Source organism: Triturus cristatus, chromosome 6, assembly GCF_964204655.1.
Source record: "Triturus cristatus chromosome 6, aTriCri1.1, whole genome shotgun sequence".
Lineage (NCBI taxonomy): Eukaryota > Metazoa > Chordata > Amphibia > Caudata > Salamandridae > Triturus > Triturus cristatus.
The window spans coordinates 798,369,597-798,396,679 of record NC_140589.1 but is presented as its reverse complement, the minus strand read 5'-3'; positions in this window follow the sequence as shown (position 1 = coordinate 798,396,679).

Below are 27,083 nucleotides of genomic sequence, written 5' to 3'. Positions count from 1 at the left end.
GCACAGAGTGCAGTGGTATAGAGTAGAGTACAGTGTCGTACAGTGCAGTGGTAGATTAGCATAGAGAGCAGTGGTGAAGGGTATATTGGTTTTGAGTAAAGTGGTGTAGAGTGCATTGGTGTTGATTGCAGTGACGTAGAATCGGTTGCACAGAGTGGAGTTGTGCAGCGTAGATTGCAATGGCGTAGAGTGGAGTGGCGTAGAGTGGAATAGAGTGGCATAGAGTGTTGTGATGCAGAGTAGATTGTTTCAGAGTAGAGTGCAGTGGCGTAGAGTGCAATGGCATGGGGTGCAGTGTCGTAAGGTGCAGTACCGTAGTGTGCAGTGGTGCAGAGTTGCATAGATTGAATTGGTGTAAAGTGCAGTGAAATAGAGTGAAGCGAATCAGTAGAGTGGCGTAGAGTGCAGTAGAGTGTCATAGAGTAGAGTGGTGCAGAGTAGAGTGCAGAGGCATAGAGTCCAGTGGTGCAGAGAAGAGTGGTGTAGTGTTCAACAGCAGAGAGTGCAGTGTTGCAGAGCAGAGTGGCATAGAGTGAAGTGGCATACGGGGGAGTAGTGCAGAGTAGAGTTGAGTGGTGCAGGGTAGAGTGCAGTGGTGTAGAGTGGAATGATGCAGAGTGTAGTATTGTAGAGTGCATTGGCATAGAGAGGGATAGAGTAGAGTGTTGCAAAGTAGAGTACAGTGGCGTAGAGTGCAGTGGGGAAGGGACGAGTGGCAAAGAGTAGAGTGCATAGAGTAGACTGCCGAGTAGTTTAGAGGTAGAGAGTGCAGTGTTGCTGAGTAGACTGTCGTGGAGTGCAGTTCTGTATAGTAGAGTGGAATAGAGTGCAATGGCGTGGGGTGTAATGGCTTAGAGTGGTGAACAGTAGTGTTGCATAGAGCAGTGGCGTAGAGTACAGTGGTGCAGAGTAGACTAGTGTGGCATAGAGTGCAGTGACGTAGAGTACAATTGAGTAGAGTGCAGTGGTGTAAAATGTTGCAGAGTAGAGCGGAGTAGATAAGTGTAGAGTGTAGATGCGTAGAGTGCATTAATTCTGAGTAAAGTAGTGTAGAGTGCATTGGCATAGAGTGCAGTGATGCAGAGGAGAGTGCAGTGGTGAAGAGTAGAGTGCAGTGGTTTCTAGTAGAGTGGGGTAAAGTGTACTGGCATGGTGTAGAGTGGTGCAGAGTAGAGAAGTGTAGAGTGAAGTGGCATAGAGTGCAGTGTCACAGTGCAGTGGTGTACAGTAGATTAGAGTGGCATAGAATGTAGTGGTGAGAGTAGTGGCGTAGAGTGCATTGGCATGGAGGGCCGTAGAATGGAGTAGAGTGGTGCAGAGTATAGTGCAGTGGCATAGAGTGCAGTGGTGCAGAGTAGAGTTATGCAGAGTAAAGCAGCATAGAGTTCAGTGGCGAGGAGTGCAGTGTTATTTATTATTATTTTATAATTTTATACAGCGCTGAATCACCCCAAGGGGTATCTCTGCGCTTGTAACAGATGACTATCCCAGCACTAAGTTTAGAAAAGATAGGTTTTCATCAACTTTCTAAACTGGGTAAGGGTCATTTCAGCGCAAAGGTATTGAGGAAGGCTATTCCAAAAACTTGGAGCCAGATAAGAGAAGGCTTTGCCACCAGTGCGGGTCTTATTGATTCTCGGAATCGAGAGAAGTCTTTTAGCACCCGATCTGAGTGAACATCCAGGAGTATAGATAGTAAGTTTCCTGGCAAGATAGGAGTGACTAAGCTTGTTTAAGGCCTTAAATATCATACAGCCCATTTTAAATTCCACTCTTTTTTTTACTGGTAACCAGTGGAGCTTAGATAACAAAGGCAAAGAGGGCGTCCTAGAAGGTAAGCCAGTTACCAGGCGGGCTGCCGTATTTTGTATGACCTGTAATTTACCCAATAAGGCTGCATGCGTAGAAAGTAGTAGGGCATTACAATAGTCAATTCTGCTCATAATCAGTGCCTGAATCAGGGTCTTCCTAGTAGAAATAGGGAGCAGTGGAAATATTCTCCTAAGGAGACTCAGAATATGGTGATAGGTGCCAACAGTTGTATTAATGTGAGTGTCCAAAGTAAGTTTTACATCGAGTTTAATGCCCACGTTTTTTACCTCCTCCTTAGGAGTAGGGGCTTTACCCAACTCCTCAGGCCACCAATTTGGCGACCAACTAATAGCAGCACCCCCAAACAACATAATCTCAGATTTTTCAGAGTTTAATTGGAGATAATTTATTTTCATCCAAGAAGCTATTGCCATCATACCCTGGGAGAAAATTTGTTGTATGTCTGATCTTTTTTTGTCAAAGGTGAAGAGGAGTTGGGTATCATCTGCGTAAGAAATAGGGTTAAACCCCAAATTCCTCATAAGTTTAGCCAGGGGGGTCACATAGATGTTAAACAAAGTGGGGCTCAAACAAGAGCCCTGGGGGACACCCCTGGTGACTTGTGAGGGAGCGGAAGTAAAAGAACCTAATGTCACTGCCTGAGTTCTGTTAGTCAGAAAATCTGACAACCACTTCAGTGCAAGTCCTTTAATCCCAAGCCCCTGGAATCTGAACAGCAATACTCGATGAGAGATAGTGTCGAATGCTGCTGAAAGGTCAAGCAGCACCAAAAGTGCCGCTTGACCTTGATCCAGAGCCATCCTAATATTGTCCGTTACTTCCACTAGAGCAGTCTCTGTGCTATGCTTAGCACGAAAGCCTGATTGGGAGATGTCGAGTGCACAAGTGGACTCAATAAATGCCGATAAATGCTTATTAATATGTTTTTCAATAAGCTTACTCTGTAGAGGGAGCAAAGAGATCGGACGATAGTTAGTCAGTTCAGCAGGAGGGATTTTTAGATTTTTACGGATGGGAATAATTTGAGCATGTTTCCAACTTTGGGTGAGACTACCAAATTTCAAAGAACTATTAATGATAGAGCATATGGGGGGAGCGAGCTGAACCAAAAGCTTAGAAGCAATCTTAGCTGGGATGATATCAAGCGGGGATCCAGATTTATTACATTCCAGGAGTGATACTACTTCTGTGATGGTAATATTGGGAAAAGCAAGTAATTGAGAATTTTCACTAACGAAATCTGGTAAAGCTGCAATAGAGACTGGAAAGGAAGTATTGGATAGAGTGATTTTTTGATAAATATTTTCAACCTTTTGTATAAAAAAGGAGGAAATACTATCACAAAAAGTTTGAGAGGAGATAGCTCTAGTTTTGCAGGATTTAGGGTTAGTAAAATCTCTTACAATTTGGAAAAGCATTTTCGAATTATTGCCTGCGTGCTCCAATACAGATGCAATGTGCATTTTACGAGCCTTTTTAAATATTATTGTGATAATTAGATATTGCAGCCTTATAGTTGGATTTAGCTTGCTCATGCGAACGACGCCATACACGCTCCAGCTTCTTGCAAGAGCTTTTCTCCTCTCGTAAAACAGACAAATACCAGCCAGTAGAGGTGTTTTTAGGAGGATGAGTGAGAGGTTTCATGGGGACAACTTTATCGAGCAAATTAAACACAGTAGAATTAAAAAGGTCGAGTTGCTGATTGACATCACAAAGCATAGTATGACTTTCCCACGTCGAAAAGAGCAAGGAAAAATGATTAGGAGACAATTTGTGCCAAGGTCTATACTGACGAGTGGCTGGAGTAGTAATTGCAACAGGAATATAATTAATAGGACTAAAAAGTTGAAAGTTTATTAATGAATGATCGGACCAGGTGAGCGGGTAAGTCTCACCACATTTAATGTCCTGTGAATTGGTGATGATAAGATCCAAGGTATGACCCGCTATATGGGTAGGAGCAGAATTGATTTTAACCAGTCCACAGGCCGCCAAATCTTGCAAACATTATCTTGCATCCTGATTAGAGACATCTTCGCTATGGATATTAAAATCTCCAAGCAAAAGAAATTTACGTGAGGAAATTATATAAGGAGAAATAAAGTCTTGCAGCTGGCTGGTAAAATCCAATACTGAGTCAGGCGGTCTATAGACCAAAGCACCTTTCCAGCTACAATGTGCAGAGAGGTCCAATCTAAATACTAGGCATTCAAATGCTTCTGTCCCCGTCTGATCTAATATGGTAACTGTTAACTCCTCTTTATAAATTAAGGCTATACCCCCTCCCACTTTGCCTATTCTGTCCTGTCTCAATATCCGATAGCCCTCCGGGATAGCCAAGGCAATGGCAGGGGTGGAAGATGGTTTGATCCAGGTCTCAGTGATGAAACCCATATCAGGCTTTAAGTCAGTCAAGATGTCCCATATATCTGTGGCATGTTTAGGAACCGATCTAACGTTAGCCAAAAAACAGTTCCACTCACGATTTTTCCCTAGGGGAGATAAATGATTAGAAGAAAAGTCCTTCAGAGATTGAAATGGAGCTTTGGGATCAAGCTGTGATACAGTAAGCAAGGAGGGGCAAGGGCATTCCATACACTGAAATCTGCAAACTCGACATGAAAAAGGGCCCTCCAATATACGATAGAAATAAGGAGGGAATTTACAACATGTGGGTTTGAGATCCATTAAACACTCACGCGAGTATCTACGCAGTGGGTTATCAATAGGTGCTATAGGTGGTAGTAACCTACCAGAAATCCTGGCCGCTGGCGGCGAACTGGCGCGGACGGGCGCAGATGGGCTTGCCTCTGGCGCGCCCGCTGCACACGCGCGCTGCGCACTTGCATGATCCTGCCTAAAATAGCCCCAACTGCCGAAGCGCTAGAGCGCTAACAAAGATGGCGGCCAAAAGTGGCACAATCCCCTGAAAGAACCAGAGAAACTCGCTAAATAGCGAGGAGTGTAACCAATTTTTATGTGCAGGTAAGCGGATGGGTAAATAGGTTTTCTTTAAAACAGCTTAGGAACATAAAAATAAAATAGTGCACAAACAGCTAATGCCAGCAAGATACCTTCCCTCGTATTAGGATAGGGGAGGAAGCTGCAGTGTCGCTAGAGGCACACAAAACGAGCAACTACAGTGAACAGCCTTCAACATACATCACTCACGCTAAAGGTGTCATCTGTTGGGCTGCGCGCTTGCATGATCCTGTCTGAAATAGCTCCAACTGCCAATGCGCTAGAGCGCTAACAAAGATGGCGGCCAAAAGTGTCACAATCCCCTTAATGAACCAGAGAAACTCGCTAAATAGCGAGGAGTGTAACCAATTTGTATGTGCAGGTAAGCGGATGGGTAAATACGTTTTCTTTAAAACAGCTGAGGAACATAAAAATAAAATAGTGCACAAACAGATAATGCCAGCAAGATACCTTCCCTCGTATTAGGAGAGGGGAGGAAGCTGCAGTATCGCTAGAGGCACACAAAACTAGCAGCTACAGTGAACAGCCTTCAACATACATCACTCACGCTAAAGGTGTCATCTGTTGCGCTGCGCGCTTGCATGATCCTGCCTGAAATAGCCCCAACTGCCGAAGCGCTAGAGCGCTAACAAAGATGGCGGCCAAAAGTGGCACAATCCCCTGAAAGAACCAGAGAAACTCGCTAAATAGCGAGGAGTGTAACCAATTTTTATGTGCAGGTAAGCGGATGGGTAAATACATTTTCTTTAAAACAGCTGAGGAACATAAAAATAAAATAGTGCACAAACAGATAATGCCAGCAAGATACCTTCCCTCGTATTTGGAGAGGGGAGGAAGCTGCTGTATCGCTAGAGGCACACAAAACGAGCAGCTACAGTGAACAGCCTTCAACATACATCACTCACGCTGAAGGTGTCATCTGTTGCAGAGAAGAGTGTTGTAGAGTGCAGTGGTGTAGAGTGACATTCAGTGCATTGGCATAGAGTGCAGTGGCATAAAGTGCTGCAGAGTAAAGTGACATAGAGTGCAATAGTGTAGAGTAGAGTGGCGTAGAGTGAAGTGGCATAGAGTAGAGTACAGTGTCATACAGTGCAGTGGTGCAGAGTAGATTAAAATAGTGGTGAAGTAGAGTTCAGTGGCGTAGAGAGGAGTGGCACAGAGTGGAGTGGCACAGAGTGTTGATGCAGCAAGTGCAGCGGAGCTGAGTGTAGTGGCATGAAGTAGATTGTTTCAGAGTAGAGTGGAGTGGTTCAATGTACAGTAGAGTGGCTTAGATTAGAGTGGTGTAGAGTGCAGAGACGATTAGAATGTTATAGAGTACACTGGCGTAGAGTGGAGTGGTACAGCATAGAGTGCACTGGCGTTGAGTGGATTGGCATAGAGTTCAGTGTTGCAGAGTAGAGTGGCATAGAGCGGAGTGGCACATAGTGAAGTGATGTAGAGTGCAGTGGTGAAGAGTGCAGTGATGCATATTAGAGTACTGTGAGGTAGAGTGCATTGGCATAGACTGGTGTAGAGTAGAGGAGTGTACATTGAAGTGGCATAAAGTGGAGTGGTGCAGACTAGAGTGCAGTGGCGTAGTATAGAGTGACATGGCATAATGTGAAGTTGTAGAGAGTAGACTGCAGTGGTGTGGAGTGGTGCAGACTAGAGTGGAGTGGGGTAAAGTGAAGTATGCACAAACAATAATGTGTGGAAATGTCATCACTAAGTGTGTTGATTTGTTTTGATTGCATTAAAATATTTGTTTCCACCACACTTCAGATTTACCTAAAAATTTGCTTCATTTGTGCTTTTCTAATTCTGATATATTCTGAAATACCTGCACAGTTCATTAACATACATATAAGTTGGGTGGGGGGGGTGTTAATACAAAAATAACATTGTACAGCCTTTCTCAAGCACACTAGAGTAGCCAGCGTTATTGTCACATACATTTTCTCTCACTTTAAAATCAGGGAAAGAAAAGTAGACACTAAGCTCACTGGAAGACAGAGCCTGACATGTGACCTCTGTCTTTGAATACACAGCAAATGTGTCAAGATAAGAACAATATTTTATGGCCTGTTTACAGAAATCCAGTACTGGTGGAAAAATACAGTAAAAAGTGCTTGAGCAACAGAATAGACAAACTCAATCTGGACAGCTTAAAACAAATAGAGCCAGCAAATAGAAAGCAAGCAAATGTGAGTTACACACCTCAAAGCCAATGGTAAGCAATGGGTGGAATGCATTCTAAGAGAAGCTTTCCGAATGTCCACAAGATGTCGTTAGCAAACAGCTGTACTGCCTGGTAGGCTTCAACCTCAAAATCGGGGTTGCCCCTTGGTTTCCTTTTTTACTTGAGGAACTATTGGTTTATAGCTAGTGTGTTTCAGAGTCAGAAGCAAAATGACCTTTTACAAATGCGCTCTTCTTAAATGTCAATATTACAAACATTAGATGCTTCTTAGGGTGTATATGTTTCTTGCTCCAATTACCTAATAAAACACAGCACAACAGTATCACATTATATTACTTTCAAATGTCTGGATGTGCCTGAAAAGGCAGAAATTGATATTACCACGAAAATGAAAATGAAGGCATAAGACAATCAGATGCTGACGGTCAGCCCGCCACCCTGCCAGGTCAGTAGAGGCGGAGGTGGAAAATCACTTTCCTGGTTTACAAGTCCTCGTCTGCCTGGTGGAGATCTGCAGGACTGCAAAGGAGCAGATAGTCTGGTGGGTCCACTCTATCAGACCCCCACCTTATTCTGGCATGGATTAGTAATTTTTGCAGCTCACAATTGTGTTTTTTTTGTTGCCAATTTTGCGGTACTTTGCTGTACTCCCCTGGGATGACTCCTCAGCGTTGCAATCAAGCATTCAATCGAGGCTTTGCTATACTTTTAAGGCTGTATTTACAATTTTATGATTGGCCTGGAATGGAAAAGAAAGAAACTGAACAGCCAAACTAAGCACTTGCTGATTCGAATAGAAGTATTGTACAGTTCTTACAGAGATCAGAAGCTAATGGTTTTTGCATGCCGTGTAACAGACCACTTCCTATCGTGTACCACCTAACGATTGGAGTTAACTCAGGCTCCACTCCACAGGTGCCCTTGTTGTAACCAATCCTTCCATGCCACAACCATTGATTCCTTCTCCCAGCACACTTTTACCTTCCCTAATTTCCTCCTCATCATTGTGTTGGATCAGGTCTTTATTTGGAGCATTATAGTCCAGATACATTATACTATAGCATTTTCTATAAGCGGCCCGAAGTGTTTTTTGACTGGTCAAGTACTCAATTGTGCATGGTCTTCAGGAGAGTTGGTAGAGGAGTTGCCTATATGTAGTGTATGTTTTCGCTGGTCAGTCTCTATCCCCAGGGTTCTCTTCTCCTTAAGGTGCCCACATTTTCCTCAGAATACTGCCCTAGCTTTCTTCTGAGGGGGCAGGGGCTGCTCTATGTCTTGAAGAGCCACTACCCTGATTCAAAGTGTACAACTGAACTGTCTGCCCAAGAGCTACCTCCAACTCTTTATCCTTGTAATTGCTCATTCTTTTTCCCCTCAGGGTGTTGTTTGCACTTTTGCTCACCAGGGTACTGTTCCTTTCTTGTGCTGCTGTGCTATTATCTCCCCACAGTATGGTGGTTCCATCTTCTCTTTTTGCTTTACTTCCCCCCTCCCATAGTTTGCATTTTCCTCTCTCTGCCCATGTTGTCTACTCTATCTAAGTGTTTACCCCCATTGGAATGCTCCATTCTTGTTTTCAGAAAGGGGTTTCTTATCACTCTCAGGATGCAACTTTTTTGATATGGTGTTACCCTCTATCTTGTTGCACAGGGTCTGGATGCTATCTCCACATTCTCCCTGGTCAGTAATCTCTCTTTTCAAGGTGCTATTCTGTCACCCTGAGTAAGCTGCCCTCTCAAGATGCTCCCAACCTTGGATGGCTTCCCCAACAAACACACATTCTCAAGGTGATGTACTCACCTGGAATGCTACCCAATGCCTCTCAGGTGCGAGCCTCTCCCTATGGAACCCTTCTCAATGTCCTGTCCTTTCTCAAAATGTTGTCCCATCCCTGGGTAGCCCCTGGGATGTGCTGTTTTATGTCTTCTTCTACCTCAATGGAAATTCTGTCTCACAGGGTGTAGTCTGCTCCTTGTGGAACTCCCCCCCCCCCCTCTCTGGGTGCAGGTCTTCCTCTATCTCTTTGTTGCTGCCTTTTCATGTGGTGAAGTCCCCATTCCTCTGCAACAGTTATTAGGGTGAGTCTAGGCAGCGAATGCGCTGTCTCTCAGCATGTCTTACCTCCTTCTGAGGGCTTTTACCACGCTCATCACACACCGATTACTTTCATTGGCTCCCTCAGTAGCCTTTCAAAATTTTTGATTTGGTAGGTAAAAGGTTTACTTGGTCCTGCCTGTTGGCTGCTTTGTTCCCGCCCTGCAGACTGGCCCTGTTACATGGCTTATTTCACCATGAGCCATATATAGTGCCTACTTTCTAATTTGCCTCGGGTTCTTATCTTAGTTTCTGGCTTGTATTCCAAGCTCTGTTCCACCCATTGTCATGTTGACTTTGCTCCTGCTCCCCTCTTGTTGTCTGTTGACCTCATCCCTACTCCTCTACCTTTTCTAAACACATAGTGTTTGCTTCTTTGGCAATAAATAATACTTTTTTTTATTACAATACACGGGCCTCTTGAAGCCCCACCTTCCCCCTACCAAACACATGCTAAACCTGCCGCTGGTGCTTCCTGTGCTGATTGGACAGGTTAACCTTCCCCACATTCCTTCCCCACCCTCCACACCCTTGCCTTAAAATGCCTCCTTGGGGACGGTGTGGCTTTCCTCCTGCTTGCGTTCTAAGCTCTGCTCTCAACCCTACACGATGTCTGTGTTGACTTTGCGCCAGCCCCCTTCCTGTTACTTGGGTTGACCACCTCCCTCGTCCTTTCTCCTCTCCCTTTTCTGTCCATGTGGTGTTTTTTTGCTTTATTTTTCATAAATGTAACATTTTTTAATTTGAAAACACAGACCTCTTGGCACCCCACCTTCCCCCCTAGTTTATTAAAGGATAACCGTTAACACCAGGCGTATAGTCGTAAATTGCAGAGGTGACGTCAGACTGCAATGCCTCCAGCCGAGGAGTGAAGTGGTGAACTCCTCCACTTCTTTTGCTCTATTCCCATTTAACCTGCGCGCTCTGCAAGTGTGCTCCTAATGCATAACAGACGACGTGCAGCCTGTGCCCAGACTCATGCAGAGCACACTGCTGGATGCCCCTAAGGCCACGGTCCAGGAGAAAGCGGTGGCTCTAAGCTTCTGCACGTGCTACAGCCCCTCGCAGAAGTCCCCAGGTAGCCAACACAGCGCAGTGCTTTCCATGCATGGTAAATTAAAAGGAGTGAGTGATGGTGATCCTCGCTTGTAATACCTCTTTTAAAATTGAAAGGGCACGTCCTGTTCTTGTAATGCGAGACCTATTGTATTGCAAATGCTTGTTTTTATTTTGTTCGGTAACAAAATACAAATAGAAAAACAAATACATGTACCAGAAAGAATGGCAGTACAATTGTGCTGAACAACAACAATAATAAGGAAGAAAGGAGATCAGTACATTCCAGGCGCCTGTCAACAAGATCAATAAACAACGCTTACATAAAGAAAAGCGGCGGCAGATCACCGACTGCTGAGCTCTACAATGTACATGCCAATCATGTATAGCAAAGTAAACAGGTCTAGAAAAACGGCACAATTAAACATGAGAGGGAACCAGGTATTGGATATTGTGGGGGAGGAATGCGAGAGTAGCAATCAGGTATGGAAGATGGGCAGTGGAGTGCAACATAGTAGGGGTGGCGTCCCATGCTAAAAATTATCCACACACTGCCCTAAAGACAGACAGTTTATTGTTAACGGCATAAGTGGTCCACTCGTGGCTAGCCACTATGTGGAGCTCTCTCAGCCATTCAGTGTTCGTCCGGGAGGAAAGTTTGAGCTAGTGACGGATGATACATAAATTGGCTATGGCAAGAGAAGTGACAAGACATAGGTGTTCTTGACTCATCAGCTCAGAGAGGTCTGATATATCATGAAGGAAAGAAAGCTGGGGGTGGAGTCAATCAGGAAGGAGCTGTGATGAAATTTGTGTCTCCAGATCTCCGTCCAAATATGGGCAGTACTGTCCAAGACCATAAAACTTTATATAGGTTGAAATGATCAGTGGTACACTTCCAGCAGAGGTAGGAGGTAGGAATTTGGCCCTTTTGAGCTCCAGGTAGACCAGTACCAGTCATTCAAAATTTTGAAGTGGAAGAATTACAGACTGGACCTTCGGAGGACCTGGTCATGATTCAAGAGCACTGTTGCCCAGTTTTCCGATGAGTATTAATTGCCAAGGAGTGTCTGCCATGTAAGTCTGGTCATGTTCAAGGCGTGGCCAGAGTGTAGTATTTTATTTAATGAGGACCCCATACAAGCCAGAAACCACTCCCCGATATTAGGCAAGAAGGGAAGGTTTGGTGACAGAGGCAGCTCTGTGGATGGCACATCACATGCAGCAAAGAGGCAGTGGGCTAGTTGGCGATAAAATGAAAAAGGTCAGTGCTGGAGCATGGGGAACTTCTTGAGCAGTCCACTATCATACATTTAAGACCGCACTCATACCTGTGCACGCAATAGAACGACTACCACCTATGTGAAGAGCCGCATAGTCCCCCAGTGGAGCTTTGTGAAGCACGATGGGATGCCAATTGGCTGGTGAACCTCTCTCCAAGACCCCACCTTTGCAGATAGTATTGGGTTCTAGGTGACCACAGGGTGAGACGTGATAAGATAAAAGAGGGGAAACTGGTTGGATCAGTTAAGAAGGCAGTGCTTCAGTTGCACCTACAGCGGAAGCTCCCATCCAAGGCTCAAGTGTGCGGCTGTGACAAATGAAAAGCTAGGCCATAAGAAATAAGGTGCAGGGGTTTAAACCTTTGGCTACTGTGACTGCCCACAGAAGGAACAGTCGAAGCTTGAGGTTGCATGCACTCCAAATATATCACCAAATATCGACTTCTGGAGGGGGAACATACTGAAGAGATTATTGAAACCACGATCATTTTCACTGTCTACACCTTGCCCCAGAGGGCAAAATTGAGATGTGCTCACTTTAGGAAGTCCCTCTTAGTGTGTTTCATCAGTGGGGCAACATTATCCTCAACCAGGCGGGAGTGCCCCCTGTTGATGTGAATTCCCTGATTACAAGGCTCCTCAGATACCCATCTCATGGTATATCCCTGGCTACAGGCATTGGTGGTAGCCGAGACATAGGAAGAGCCTCACACTAGGACCAGTTGATCTTGTAACCTATATCATCGATGAGAGACATCACCACAGCTATGGAAGATCAATGTGGGACAGAAGGAGTAGCCTCTTTCTGCACAAAAACAATCCGGCATTCAACAGGCACCCTTGCACCATGGTGCAAGGAGGCCTGCATTGGCGCTAGGCTGCAGAAACGGCATCAGCGCAGGGGGAAAGGACAGAAGTGCACTGTATTGGATAAAAACAGGGCATTCCAGTCCTTACCCAGTGGCACCGGTCAGCGCAGCAAGGTAATTTGCTGCACTGCCCTGCACCACTACTCTTATAGATATGCCCCCAAGTGTGCACACTCCTCACGGGTGTCAATACTGTGAGTCCGCAGGAGCAGCTGGCTATTATTCCAATCCCCATGGGTGATGCGTCGCACCTCTGCAACCCAAGACAAGACCGCTCATGGATCAGGTGGTGACCGGCCCAATAACTAGGAAACCGTACCTTTACGATGGGGTTTTATCGGGGTCTAAGTGTAGTAGGCCCACTGTTCCACCATCAAGAAGCCCCCAGGTAATAGCCAGGCCCAAATGAATAGCAGCCTCCAGACCCCACTCACACTATCTCTGATAGAGGGACTAACAGGGCAGGTTTGAATGCAGGTCCCTGGGATACAGCGTGGGGGTGAACCTGCATGAGGTTTATTTGCACCTGCGGTGCTAGTGTTTCACCCAAGAGTCCTCAAGTGAATAAAGCCACTGGCATGGGCTAGGAGAGATGGCAGTCACCAGTGCAGCCTGTTGAGGAGAGATTGAAATCAGCCTGCTTTACCAGGACAGGCAGGGGCCTGTCCTGGTAAAGCAGGAGGGAGTGCCTGTAGAATATCAACCCGCTCTCTGCTAGATCAGCTACTAATGCTAGGCCACGGGGGCAGGTGTAAAGAATGCGGTCCCACTTCAGTCTCTGGTAGGACCAACATTGGCAAGCGGAGCTGAGTGGGCACCTCTTTCCCATTTGACCATAGGCTGTGGCAGCAGGGAAGCAGGATATTGGGCCAGCCTTCGGCATGAAGCAGAGGAGAATGCAGTATCCAGCATGTTAGGCCAGCTGCTGCTGATGTAGGCCCCTGATGGGATGGGATGGCAAACGTGTCCCCCGCCAGCCAGGATAGAGTTCCTCTAGGTGAGAGGTGTGCCTTTGCCTGGTCAGCGAATACATCTGCGGGCCCCAGAAGAGGCAGGGCAAGGGAGCGAGTCTGGCGCCACAGCAGAGCACTTTCAGTGAACGTCCATTGTGGTCGATCAAAAGCTCTGCCTGACGAAGTCCTGATACCTATGAAAACCCCCTCTGGGTACATCTATCCCTTGGTGCTGCTGTTGTCTCCTGGGGTGCAGGTCCCCTTGCTCTGAAATCTCTCTTGAGGTGCAGCTTTCTCCAAGTAACCCATTCCAAGTGATATCCCTCTCAGTGTACTGTTCTCACTCATTGTGCTACTCTCACAGGGTAGTATGTTATGCTGATCTGTATAGCATGCTTATCACCCGGGGGTATCCAGGTGCTGGAGTAGATGAGTAGGCTGATCCAGCTCCTAGTTGAATAGCAGGTCTTCAGATTCTTGCAGAACTCGAGTAGGGATGAGTTGGTCCTGGGGAGGGTGCTGCCATTTTCTCGCTCTGGTTGTCTCCCAGAATCCGCCCTTTTCCATTGAAATGCTTTTCAGTTACTACTTGGTCTCTTTGACATGGTGTTGCTTCTCTTTCTGCTCCTGCCTTGTCCACCCTTTCTCTGCTGACTGACGGGTGCTCTCATCTCCATATGCCAGCCCTCTCTGAGTGATTTCCTCTCTTTTCTCTCAAGGTGAAAGTCCTCACTGGGACCTGGGTGCAATGCTCTCTCAGCGTTCCCCTCCTTCCCAACGACAGGTATCATGGGGCAACTGCGGTCACTCATGGTGCGGATGTTCTTTTGCATTGATACCGCTTTCAGTGCACTGTTGAGGCTTCTCCTTCATGGTGCCTCTTTTTTTATTTCTCATGGTGCTTTCCTCTCCGTGGGAAATGCCTAAGCGGACTGTTGTGGCATTTCCTTCAGTGTGGTGCCCAGTGTTTTAAATGGAAATCTAGAAATGCCAGTACTCACAGCTTAGAGTACCTCTTTGCTCCTGAGAAGTGCCGGGACTCTACTATTTAAAGTATAGCAGCAGTGCCGAGAAGTGCCGGTACTGTTCATCTCAAATCAAAGAAGTGCAGGTGCTGAGTACCGGACAGTACTGGCCCATTTAAAGCACTGGTGGTGCTCTGTCTCGGTGTGATGTCCCCTCACCGTGAAACCCATCATATGGAATGGCTCTGTATCAAGGCGCAGCTCCATCTCAGGGGCAGGCGGTGGTGCCCTGCTATCAGTCGAGGTGATAGTCCTGCAGTTTGCTGCTGCTCTCTGCTTCATGCTCCTCTCCCTGTGATACCTCTCTCACAGCATTGTTCTGTCTGTCCATCATAGTGCAGAGTTCCCTCACTGAACATCACCCTCTCTGGTCCCTCTCTGGGTGCTGCCTCCTTCATCAGCCTCCTATGTAATACTGTTTCATCTTTCCACTCCTCTCTGAAATGCTCTCATGATGCCGTCCTGTGCACTCAGGTTGCTCCCATGTGCACCTAGATCCTCAGTCAGGGGAGTCCTTTCTTCCCTGGTGCAGAAACTTTCCCTCCTCTAAGTGCTGTCCTCCCTTCCTCATGTACATGATACATGGATGAAAGAATGATGCTGGTAAAGGTGAGGAAATATGAATTTTGTGATCAGTTATGTCCCCTATCGTAGACCCCAACGGCTCCATGTGCATGCTATAAGTACATGTATGTTCCCTCCAGTTCCAGTTATGAAGACGCAAATACATGTGCGTCCACCGTCAACATGTCCTCTTTCAGATCCGCCATGAATGGGTCAGATATTCCATTCCTAAGTATGAAAGGCCACCGACTTTATGTGGTTCACTTTCCACATTTTACAGATTCAGGCGAGTAGGCCCTGAATTCTGCCACCAAGCCTTTTCCTGCCTTCTGCCTCTGAAAGCTCCAGTCCGAGCCTGCATCTGTATCCATGAACTTTGTCCTACTCCCTGCACGGCTAACGGTGCCTGATCCAGCCTGTTGCCTGCCAAAAACTGTATTTCACCTTCAAGATTATCTGCTCCGCTCCTCATCCGATGCATTCCTGTCTAGTAGTTTAGGTAAACATTCTTCCAGCTACCGTGCAAAGGGCCAGGCCTCACTGTCCTCATGCAAGTAATTCATAGTCCCTGTTACCATGGAAGATTCCTGCCCCCTCGCATCTCATGTAGACACTTAGACGCTTGTACACACACTAACAGTCAGTATAGAATAGATTCCGTCCGAGAGACCTTTCCTTTTGGATAATACAGTTCTTTAAACATAAGATATTAGATATAATTTGGGATTAGGTTGACATGACCCCCCAGACTTCTGTCTCCACATGTAGAGCTAAATGTCAAGTCCCCTTCACCCTCTAGTTACACGTCAATCACACGTCATGCGGCTGCGCGCGCATCTCTGCCAAATATTTCTGCTGACATTGCAGGATTCTCTTATGGATCCACCCACTTGTGACATCATGTTTAATGACGTTTTTAGTTACGCCTATGTTTACGCCTTTTTTCATTACGTATGTGTATCATTATCTGTATTATCAGCTGTTACGCCTCTTGCATCTGTCTTAATGTAATACTTTTCATATAAATATCATTACTTGTCAATAATGTATTGCCTTCCCTTCCTGAACCTTCGTGGTGATGGAATTTGAAGCCTACAGTTCGAACTGTAATTCCTTTGTAGAGGAATAAAGCCTTTCAGAACCTCTAATACCACGGATTCTGCCTCTTATATTTACTGAGTTATTCTTACTAGACTTTACCGCATAAAAATAGTACCGGTAATGAAATATTTACCACATAAATTGGCGCCCGAACAGGGACACTTTCTCATCTCACGCGCCGGAGGTGCGTTGCAGGCCCGGTCTCCTGCCACAGCTGAACGGACAAAAACGCGTACCTGCAGGATTTCCTGTATCTCCCTCCGGCCAAGCGGGGGCGACTGAGGCTGCGATCAACACCCAGACGAGGCGGTGAGAAGTGCGAAGTATCCCGACCAGAGCCTAGCTGAGAGAGCAAGATCCGAGGTATACAGAGGCCCACCAGGTTCCGAAGTTCCGAGTCCAGTCGAGTCGAGTCCAGTCCGGTCCAGTCCAGTTCAGTTCCGAGGCCTTCCGTTCCGTGCTACCCGGTGAGTACCATTGCCGGGGAGGCATTTAAACGTGCACATAGGTTGTGCCGGTCAAGACGGGTTTGGGTACACAAATCCGGTCTGCACTGTTTCAGCAGTGTATCTGTACTGTTTAGCAGTATATCTAGTATGTCTTGCATATAATTAAGTATTATCTAGTGTCAGTATTATGTCAGTAACTAGTTTCTTATTAGTTATCATCGTTCGTTAAACTGTTAAATGTTAAATGTTTTAATACGTTCTACATATTGTGGTGTGAATGATTGTTCATTATTGTGTTTATTGTATTAAGTGTGTTCAAGTAATAAGGTCTAAAAATGCCGCTCTTTTCAAAATTAAGACAGATCAAAACCAGAAAAGGGGTACTCGAAGAGGCTGTTCCCATTCCACCTAGGGACACTCCAGGATACTTTATGTATCATAAGCATGGCCTAGATGCCGTGTTATTTCTTGATTTATGGGTAGACTACACCAAGGATTTGCCAGAAAGTCAGAGGTGGCCCGCAGCGGGGACCTGGGATGCAGATTGCATCATGAGGGTAGAAGAAGAATTATGGAAAAAGAAAGCCAGACAGTCACAAAAAGATGCCATTGAATTATGGCGTAAAGAATCATATAGACGTACAGAAAAAGCGCTCAGACAGGAATGGGAGGTGGGAGACCAAAAGATAGATTGGACAGCATTAGAAAACGAAGAAAAGGCTCGAGCTGCAGGATCAGGGCTTGGGGAAAAGACTACAGCACTACCAGGATTACTAGTGCAGGTACTGCCACGTTTATTAACTACGAAAAAGGAGGACTGGGGTGCAATCTCAGCCTGTAAACAAAAGCAAGATGAAGACACTAGTGATTTCTATTCCCGATTTGAAAAATGTTTTGGTATTAATAGTGGCATAAAAGCAAGTAGCGAGTCATATCCACATCTGTTTGTGACAAAATTAGTTGAAAATTCCCTGCCGCAAGTTAAGAATAGAGTATTGAAATTTGAGAGTACCTGGCAAGGTAACACCCCGTCACAGATGTTACAGATGTTACAATATCACCACAATAGAATTAGAGAAGAACAAGAACATGAACAAAGACGTATGAAAGATACGAAAATGAAAATGCTTGTTGCCCAGTCAGTTCCAGCTGATGGTCATAAAAAGGGTGATTCCACAGGTCCGGCGAAAGGGACATGCAACTATTGTAAACAACAAGGTCATTATATACACGATTGTCCAGTTCTGAAACATAATATCGCCACGGGTAGAACACAGGAAAGACCACGTCCACCTAGACAGGATCAGAATCAACAACAAATCCCTCAGCATGCACAATCTAGGCCAGCTCCGCAACAACCAGCTCCGCAACAGGCAGCTCCACAACAGACCGTAGCACCACCACAAGCACAGCCTATTGCTGCAACACAAGCAACGACACAACAAATGTACCAGTATGCACAAAATGACTATCCCGATTATCAGCGATACACATGAAATAGCCTAGAGAGGGAAGTTGGCTTACCCCTTATTGAGGTTCCTGTAGATCAAGAGGGACCTTATGTACATAGTGAACTATTAGGGGAAGACAGAAAGTTTTTACTTGATACAGGGGCAAGCAGAACAACTATACGACGCAGTGAAGTTCCAGGGGCACCCCTCTCAGGCTCACAGAATATTTCCCTTGGATTCTCAGGAAAGCCTATCATTAATGAAGTAACGCAACCCCTTCCACTTACGGTTGGTCCATTGACACGAACTACAGATTTATTGCTTACTAAATCATGTCCAGAAAACTTGTTAGGTATAAAAACATTGAAAGCTCTAGGAGCTATAATATGTTGTTCCCCGGAGGGAGTACGATTATTTTTACGTGACTTTAAAGGTCACTACGTGTCCAGAGACATGGATCACCGGCTGCAGAATTTACCTACACATCTATGGGCACAAGGCCCCACTGATGTTGGTTGCATGAACATTACACCATATCGAGTCACACTAAAAACAGGAGTAGTACTACCACGAATGCGACAATACAAGTTACCACCAGATGCTGTTGTGGCTTTGCTGCAAATCATTGACGAGCTCATTGCACAAGGAGTGGTTGTAGAAACCGACTCCAATGTATGTAATTCCCCGATAATTCCGATTCTTAAGAGAACGGATCCAAAAGCATCACCAGTATATCGATTAGTTATTGATCTGCGCGAATTAAATAAATGTATTGTACCACAATACCCTGTGGTCCCAGATATCTCTTCATTACTAACAGCTATTGACTCAGAAGCAACGTTCTTTACTGTAATTGATCTCAAGAATGCTTTCTTTAGCGTCCCAATAGATCCGGAAAGTCAATATTTGTTCGGATTCAGTTTAAATGGACGAAGTTTTAAATTCACACGCGCTCCTCAAGGATTCACAGAAAGCCCCAGCATCTATAGTCAAGCACTGAAACGAGAACTTGACAGTATCCACATGCCAGTTAACACTGCCTTGCTTCAATATGTCGATGATCTGCTGATCACCGCCCGAAGCGAACCTGAATGTGAAACAGCGTCACTGACGGTTTTGAAATTTCTGGCCGACAAGGGGCACAAGGTGTCCCCTTCTAAGCTGCAATTTTGTGTCCAGCAAGTTGTTTACCTTGGGCACTCGCTGTCCAAGGAGGGAAGACAGCTTACACCCGATCGCATCCAGTTAATTGCTAACATGCTACCACCCAAGACACAAAAGGAGGTGCGGGCTTTTATAGGTCTCACTTCATACTGTAGGCAGTGGATCCCTCAATATGCATTTCTAGCAGAACCACTCATCCAGTTGACAACACAGGAGGCAGCCACATCGACTGTTCTCCCTTGGACTCAAGAACATACACATGCCTTTGAAAGCTTAAAGAAAGCTTTATGCCAAGCACCTGTTTTAGCAACACCATGTTACAGTAAACAGTTTACACTCTTTGTTACAGAACGCGAAGGTACTGCCTTGTCAGTACTCACTCAGGAACAAGCAGGATCACACAAACCATGTGCTTATTTCTCTAGTACATTAGATCCAGTAGCTCAGGCTCTTCCTGCGTGCCTGAAATCAGTGGCAGCAACAGCTTTAGCAATCAGACAAAGCGATGCCATAGTGTTAGGACATCAATTGACAGTACAAGTACCACACGCAGTAGAGGTTCTCTTGAACCGCACACAAACACAACACTTGACTATAGCAAGACTCACCGGTTATGAATTAACATTGTTTCAGCCACATATAAAAATCAGACGTTGTAATACGTTAAATCCTGCCACACTTTTGCCAGTAAACGGAACAGATCCATTAGCACATGATTGTATTGAAGTCATTACTATCACGACGAAACCCAGACAAGATTTGACAGACATCCCTTTATCAGATCCAGACCTGACATTATATGTAGATGGTTCATGTATGAGAACAAGTACAGGAGAGTTAGTGGCCGCTTACGCAGTCACAACAGACACTGAAGTCGTTGAAACAAATTGTATTAACACTTTGTCAGCTCAAGCAGCAGAGCTCATCGCTCTGACACAAGCCTGTATTCAAGCCAAAAATAAGAAAGTCAACATATACACAGATTCACGTTATGCATTCGGAGTCGTCCATGACTTCGGCGTACTGTGGCGAGAGAGAGGTTATTTAACTTCTCACGGTGCCCACATCCAACACGGACCCCTCATTCAAGCTCTATTAGACGCGATTCATCTACCTACTGCAATATCGATTATGAAATGCAAAGCCCATACAAAAGTTACCGATATCATTTCTCAGGGTAATGACCTAGCTGACAGAACAGCTAAACAGACTGCTCAGAACCAGACTCATACAACTGACACGACAAAGACAATAGTTCCGACACCAACACATTGCATGACAGTTAAGGATCCCGCCCTTGATGTAATTGACATACAGACACATGCTACACCAGAAGAAATAAAGAAATGGACTGAATTAGGAGGGATCCAAACGGATCAAGGATGGATGACGAAGGAAAAATCTATATGGTTTCTTCCCGACTCCCTGGTTCAAGTCATCATTAACACAATACATAGTCCAGCGCACCTAGGAGAAAAAGCTATGCTAGACAGCATTCAACACATTTGGTTCAACAAACATCTACGAGCAGCAGCGAAACAGAAAGTACGTACCTGTATGATATGTTGTCAGTTTAATCCAGGTAAAAGCATCCCCGTAGAGCAGGGTGGATTTCAACCTCCCGATCATGCTTTTGAAGTCCTCCAGATGGATTATATCCAGATGGAACGATGTCGAGGATTCAAATATGTTCTCGTAGTTGTTTGTGCTCTTTCCCGTTGGACAGAAGCCTACCCGGTTTCAGATTACACTGCCCCGACTACTGCCAAACAGTTAGTTCGAGAATTTTTCCCACGATTCGGTTTACCACGTGTTGTGTACTCAGATAACGGCCAGCCATTCTCATCCGAACTAATGAAACACGTTTCACTTCTGTTAGGTTACCAATGGAAATTCCACTGTGTCCGACATCCCGAGGCAGCAGGTCTCGTGGAACGCCATAATCAAACTCTGAAAATTAGATTGTCCAAAATATGTAGAGAAAAAGGTGTCGATTGGATAGTAGCCTTACCAGTTGCGCTCTTTTACATGAGAATGGTAGCACATTCTCGAACAGGGCTATCCCCGTACGAGGTGATCTTCGGTAGACCACCAAATATGTGGGGGACGCCTATACCTCGCAAAATCACTGATGTTGACTGTAATATGCTGACAGATTACCTGGCTTCCTTGATGTCTGCACTACAATCTTGTCGTTCACAGGTAGCTGCAGCTTTTCCCGATAACACTGAGGTGAAGCCCCATGACGTGGTTCCAGGGGATCTGGTTCTTGTGAGGAACTTCGACCGGAAGACCCAGTTGGAGCCCAGGTGGAAGTCACCCAAACTCGTCTTGCTGACAACAAGGACAGCCGTGAAGATTGAGGGACGTAAAGGGTGGTTACACTCGAGTCATATCAAGAAATTTTATGGACTACCATCTGATGTGAACACTCAGCCCTGCATTCCCTCACAGACAGACTCAAAGCTCCCCTTGGTTGAACAAACAAAAAACGAACTCTATAAACTGAAACTAAGGTCTAGCAAGTCAGACAATTTGATTGTTTAAGTCCTCTCCAAGGTGAATCGGTTGAATTTGTCTCTGACATGTATCCTCTAGACCGAAATAGAGAGAGAAATAGACAGATACAGTTGGAAAAATATGCGTACTGTAAATCGCTTCGTAGTCATTGCACGGTGACATTATTAATTTTGTTTTTTCTAAGTCTTTTGATCATCATTTCTAGTGTATTGCTACATATGTATTACCCTATTTCTAAGCATGCTTACAATGTTACTGCTGAACATTCTTTTAGCGAATTACCTCCGCATGAGTTGTCCTATAGATTTGCGCTGCGCAACAACACTTTCATTAGTATGTTACATCATTCCCATCAGACCAGCAATGCTACAAATTGTTGGATATGTGGCCGACTCCCTCCCTATCAGAACTATAAGGGAGTTTTGCCTCTCTTTCCGTATCCGTTCACACACAATGGCTCCTGTGGAGCATGGTTTAGTTTAATTAATTCCCTAGATTCAAATTCCGCAGTTTATCAAGATAACTGGGTATGGGGAAACCTGAACCTAGTTTTGCTTAAAGTCTGCTACCCTAACAAGGAGGGACTTCCCAAAAGAACAGGAACTGATCTAGAAAATGAAGTATATGGATTAGGTAATTTTACACTTAACCTCATGATTCTGAATGTTGAATCCGAAGCTACACCAATCTTATCCGCTATGTCAGTATTCCCAGTTAAAGGGGAATTATGTGTAAGAAAGAATGGTTCCATACACATGGGCCATAGTAAATGCACCACTGTAATAAAATTCAGTGATCAAGGCAAGTCTACGTTTAGAGCTTCTCGTCATTCCTACTTCATATGTGGCCAGACCGCATATATACGTCTACCTCTAGATTGGGATGGTACCTGTTACATAGCATTCCTTCTGCCACCTGTCTTCCTAGCCCCTCCTGACTATCACAGAAATACCCATTTAGTACACAATAGACAGCAGAGAGATCTCCCGATTGTCGATTATACTGAAACGGCATGGGAGCAATACACAGATTTCAATAAAGGTTTCTTTCCCTATATAGGTACAGTCACTAATAGTAAGCTGATACGTAGATTAACTAGAACCCTTGAAGCAGTAGTGAACGAGACTACTTCCGCCTTAGGCAATTTAACAGAAGAGCAGTCTGCTATGCGGATTGTTGTGCTTCAAAATCGTCTTGTCCTTGACGTCATCCTGGCCGATAGGGGCGGAGCTTGTAGGGTCATCGGATCAAGTTGCTGTGTTTTCATACCAGAAAACTCGCCGTCAGTATATAAAGCCATAACTCGCCTTCATAAGATTATAAGCCAGATACACCAGAGTCCAGGCACCTGGACATGGTCCGGTTGGTTCTGGAGCGTGTTGTCAGCCTGGGGATGGAGGATCCTATCCTTCCTAGGTATTGGCTTTCTCATACTATTCAGTTGCTGCTTATGTCTACAATGTGGGCCAGCGATTTGTGGTCTGTGTGCCACATCGTGTATCCCGCATCCAAGTTGTCGTTCAAGATCCCGGAAGAAGAAAGAAGAACAAATGATGCTATATGAACAGATCGATGGATTGATGAAGATCGATATCTCCTGAGGGTCCGTAGGGGACAAGGAGGGAATGAGGAAATATGAATTTTGTGATCAGTTATGTCCCCTATCGTAGACCCCAACGGCTCCATGTGCATGCTATAAGTACATGTATGTTCCCTCCAGTTCCAGTTATGAAGACGCAAATACATGTGCGTCCACCGTCAACATGTCCTCTTTCAGATCCGCCATGAATGGGTCAGATATTCCATTCCTAAGTATGAAAGGCCACCGACTTTATGTGGTTCACTTTCCACATTTTACAGATTCAGGCGAGTAGGCCCTGAATTCTGCCACCAAGCCTTTTCCTGCCTTCTGCCTCTGAAAGCTCCAGTCCGAGCCTGCATCTGTATCCATGAACTTTGTCCTACTCCCTGCACGGCTAACGGTGCCTGATCCAGCCTGTTGTCTGCCAAAAACTGTGTTTCACCTTCAAGATTATCTGCTCCGCTCCTCATCCGATGCATTCCTGTCTATTAGTTTAGGTAAACATTCTTCCAGCTACCGTGCAAAGGGCCAGGCCTCACTGTCCTCATGCAAGTAATTCATAGCCCCTGTTACCATGGAAGATTCCTGCCGCCTCGCATCTCATGTAGACACTTAGACGCTTGTACACACACTAACAGTCAGTATAGAATAGATTCCGTCCGAGAGACCTTTCCTTTTGGATAATACAGTTCTTTAAACATAAGATATTAGATATAATTTGGGATTAGGTTGACATGACCCCCCAGACTTCTGTCTCCACATGTAGAGCTAAATGTCAAGTCCCCTTCACCCTCTAGTTACACGTCAATCACACGTCATGCGGCTGCGCGCGCATCTCTGCCAAATATTTCTGCTGACATTGCAGGATTCTCTTATGGATCCACCCACTTGTGACATCATGTTTAATGACGTTTTTAGTTACGCCTATGTTTACGCCTTTTTTCATTACGTATGTGTATCATTATCTGTATTATCAGCTGTTACGCCTCTTGCATCTGTCTTAATGTAATACTTTTCATATAAATATCATTACTTGTCAATAATGTATTGCCTTCCCTTCCTGAACCTTCGTGGTGATGGAATTTGAAGCCTACAGTTCGAACTGTAATTCCTTTGTAGAGGAATAAAGCCTTTCAGAACCTCTAATACCACGGATTCTGCCTCTTATATTTACTGAGTTATTCTTACTAGACTTTACCGCATAAAAATAGTACCGGTAATGAAATATTTACCACAAAGGGCTAAAATCACTGATCTAAATCATTATGCACATACAATAAACCATGCGATCTTTTGACCACAGTTATTCACTGTTTTAATGTTCCGCGAATGGCTTGCAGAGCCAGAGCCATCCATGGGCCTCTCTGGTCCACTTCTGCCGCTCTCCACCAGTTATTCACACCGGTCTCTGGCCTGACCTCTGGTACCAACCAGTAGCTTACCCTTTGGCCTTTCAGCCCCAATACCCAATAGTCAGCATTGATACCAGGCCTGACCTGTGCTACGGCTCCTGCCCCATCAGGAAACCTGTCCATGGGCCTCTCTGTTCCAATATTTATGCTGTTTGACTCTGCTCCCCAGCCAACCAGTGTTGTGACCTCACAGCCACAGAAACACATACATGTCGATACCATTTAATGCTCTCAGAAATCCATCAATCAGGTTACTTGTAAAGCATGACTACTCACCCATACGGGTCTCAAGATACTGGGGGGCTGGCAGCTGGTCCACCACCTTCCTGAATTGAGGCAGTGACGATGATTACCTGAGTGCAGAAGCAGGGTGTCCCGGTCCAGTCCTGATCGCCTCCAAATCCACTAGCCGACACCCAACCAACATACCCCACCAGCAACCAGTGACAGTGTACATGGGTGCAGTACACCGAAGGTCATGCTGGTTTTAATGTACTCCCTCAGAAGGCCCAATTGAAAGGACTTCCTTGACTTGCGACATTGCGTAAGATTTGGAATTCCCACATGACTGACAGTATTAAGTGCATGTTCTAACCTATTATATATGTTCCTTTCTCTAGAGCAATAATAAATAACCCAACTACCAACACCACAGAGCCTACTAGGGGAAATACTGACCTTTAGGTAGGTTAATAGGCTGTTCAAGAAAAGTGCATTCAGAAGAGGCTGGAAACTAGTGTGCTTTCTTTTCACAGTGCCACACCAAAGCTGGTTCTCATCCAGAAGGGAGCACCCAGAGACTAGACATGAGATGACCTTGTCGCAGCCAAAACCACTGACAACAGTACTCACCACTCTTCATCTCTTCTTCTATTTCCAACTCCCTTTCCCTTACCGTCCTGGTATTGGCCTTCGTATTACCCTTGAAGGGCTGGCAGTGGTGAAGAAGAGGGCCAGGGAGCTGTGTGGATGCGTGTTGCTCCTTCAGGAGGATAGGCACATGCTAGTGCTCAGCCCTGACACATGCAGAGACACGTATGACAACCTGGGCCTGTGTTGAAGGCAGGATTATTTTTGTGCACAAAGGGGCAACTTCCTGCATAGAAACAACCCTGAGAGGCTTTTTCCTCTTTCTATGTTTGCTGCAGAAAGCAACACACATAAAAAGAGGAAGTAACGAGGAGAAGTAAAGATATTTGTCAGCTTTACGCCTCCCCCATATCTTTTTGGCACATTCCCAGGTTTACAAGGTCATGTAAATCTTGGAAATATTAAAAACCATGAGAATTGCATGGGAACACCCACACAATGCCCATGAAACATCTACCCAGGGTAGAGTAACGCATGCAGTGATTTGCACTGCTTTGCGTTACTCCATATTTTTGGAGCCACGCAAAGTGGCTTCGCATGGTTTCAAAAATATGGCTTAAGGTTTGCGCCGTTCTTGCACCACGTTGCGTGGTGGAAGAGCGAAGCAAACCGGGTCATAAATGTGGCCTTCCGCTTTTTAAAGCCAGTAATAAAAATGAAGTCAAAGTAAACAACACCACAAGCGAGTGATACAGTTTTTTTCTTTTTCATGTCCGTGTGACTGTTTTAATTGTACCTTTCATGGTTAGTCCGATAAATTCCGTGGGCATTGCATTCCTTAACAGATTTTAAAGGACATTAGGGAACCACAAAACTACGATAATCTGGAGAGACTGGCTAGGTTCACTAAAATGCCATGCTTTTTGTGTCTCTAGGCAATGCAAAGCAAGAGTTGGTGTGAAACAAACAGTCAATGTTCCTTAAGCACATGGAGTTTTCTCCAATATATAAGATCCATTGCTGGACCTTCCTGGTTGTAACTGCATCACCTTACATTGTGGTCCAAGACAGGGAAGTCTAGTGGTAGTCGCTCCACCCAATATGGTACAGGGCTACTATTACTAAGACTTGGCAATCTACTAATAGAGTGGCCACTAGATCAAGGTTTTCCTCTGGTGGAGACAGCTAGGCTTGCTTCTGGAAACGTGGGTTCTGTCCACTTCTAAATGAGGCAGTTAAACTGAATGTTAGGTGGGACAGAAGCCCCACAGGTTTGTGTTTTAATACGTTCTACATATTGTGGTGTGAATGATTGTTCATTATTGTGTTTATTGTATTAAGTGTGTTCAAGTAATAAGGTCTAAAAATGCCGCTCTTTTCAAAATTAAGACAGATCAAAACCAGAAAAGGGGTACTCGAAGAGGCTGTTCCCATTCCACCTAGGGACACTCCAGGATACTTTATGTATCATAAGCATGGCCTAGATGCCGTGTTATTTCTTGATTTATGGGTAGACTACACCAAGGATTTGCCAGAAAGTCAGAGGTGGCCCGCAGCGGGGACCTGGGATGCAGATTGCATCATGAGGGTAGAAGAAGAATTATGGAAAAAGAAAGCCAGACAGTCACAAAAAGATGCCATTGAATTATGGCGTAAAGAATCATATAGACGTACAGAAAAAGCGCTCAGACAGGAATGGGAGGTGGGAGACCAAAAGATAGATTGGACAGCATTAGAAAACGAAGAAAAG